This window comes from Nanorana parkeri, unplaced genomic scaffold (assembly GCF_000935625.1).
Source record: "Nanorana parkeri isolate BGI_ZX_2015 unplaced genomic scaffold, ASM93562v1 scaffold216, whole genome shotgun sequence".
Taxonomy (NCBI): domain Eukaryota; kingdom Metazoa; phylum Chordata; class Amphibia; order Anura; family Dicroglossidae; genus Nanorana; species Nanorana parkeri.
The window spans coordinates 1,658,884-1,660,785 of record NW_017306484.1 but is presented as its reverse complement, the minus strand read 5'-3'; positions in this window follow the sequence as shown (position 1 = coordinate 1,660,785).

The following is a 1,902-nucleotide window of genomic DNA, read 5'->3' as shown; positions in this document are numbered from 1 at the left end:
GGGGCGGTGCGTGGGGGGGGGGGGGGCGTGAGACATCCATTGTGTGCCGCATACAATGCAGTTTTAACAACTTTCTCTGGACGGCTGGCTGGCTTGCTTGCTTGGAACTAGCAGGTGTTATTACATGCAACTCTAAGGCCTGGTTCACACCTAGGCGTATTGCATATGCGCGTCTGTCGCACGTTTTTTTTACTGCGATTCACGGTTTACGAGGGCTACTTGGCTGTATCCCAATGGAAACGCTCAACAAAAACGGCCCAAAGTAGTACATGTACCTTTTCAGGCGTGGGCCGTTTTGTAGCGCATTAGGGACGGGCTGAAATACGCCGAGGTGTGAACCAGACCCATACACCTTGCGAACATCGGATGATCGAACCATCGTACGATTATCGCAAGGTTCAATCATCGGTAGTTAAAAAAAACACCTGGACGAATTGTGGTAATCGGCCGCACGTATTTTGGTTTGCGCGTGAGCAGTGTTAAGCGCACGACTTTTGACGTACGGAAACGCCACCAACCTTGCGAAAATCGTACGATCGACCAAAGTTTTCTAACCTGCTGGCTAGACAAAAGTCGTACGATTGTACAGTACTGGCGGTTGCACACTGCCCATCAACCTTGCGATTGTCGTACGAAAAGTCGATGGCATACGATAATCCTAATCCTCTCCCCAGAGAGGTGTTGAAACAGCATTGTATGCGATAGACAATGTATGTCTCACCCCCCACTAACTCTATTCAAGCTCGGCTTCTCCATTTTTACATAAAATGCTGTTTAAACACCTCTCTCTGGGCGGCTTAATACCTGCTAGCTCCAATCATGCAAATGCAATCAACACCATGAGGTCTCTGATCCTGTGATAGTGGATTGGAGTGACATTCACTATATTTATTCCCAGATAAGTTTTGTACAAGTCATTCTGAATTGAGAAAGCTGGTCGGATGTCCAGTGAAACGTTGTCTAGAAAAATACAGCAAGTCCAGTTGCCTTGACTTATTTTTTTACAGATAATCAGAGATTCGTTTCTACTGAGGCCAAGGTCTATGAGTAAAGTGCAGTGACCCATATCAACCAATCAGAAATCATCTTTCTTTAGGACAGTGGTTCTATAATAATAGTGAAATCCAGTGGTTATGGGTAAATAGCTACAACTAATTGGCATTCATTAAAGGGGAACAACGGTGTGTTTTTCAGGGAACCCTTTTCCAGTTGTATAGGAAATTACTTCAAAAGAAATATTACAACAGGGGTTAGGCAACCTCCGCAGTCCAGCTGCTGTGGAACTACATATCCCATGAGGCATTGCAAGACTGACAGCCACAGGCATGCTGGGATTTGGAGTTTTACCACAGCTGGAGTGCAAAGGTTTCCTAGACGTTTTAACCACATTAACATTACACTATTACACACTTATATGTATAGAATCACCTCTAACACAGGGGTAGGTAACCTCAGCACCCAGCTGTGGTAAAAATAGAAATTCCATAATGCCCCTGCATCTAGGAGTCATGCTTGTGGCTGCCAGGAGTCTTGGCATACCTCGTAGGATTTGTAGTTTTACTACAGCTGGAGTGCTGAGGTTGCCCATCCCTGTGATCTAACTGGTAAGGGAGGGTGAATGGAAGTATGAACACAGCAAACTGTTAGAGCAGGGGGAGGCAACCTCAGCACTCCAGCTCCTGCGGAACTACACCCATGAGGCATGGCAAGACTGACAGCCACAAGCATGACTTCCGGAGGTATGTTGGAATTTGTAGTTTTACAACAGCAGGCGTCCCGAGCTTGCCTACCCCTGCTCTAACAGTTTCCTGAAACCAAACCCAAGAAAAATGGAAAACTAATTTTGCTTTACAGTTGAACGCCAGGCAGACATAAAACCCCAAATAATGCAGATATATATAT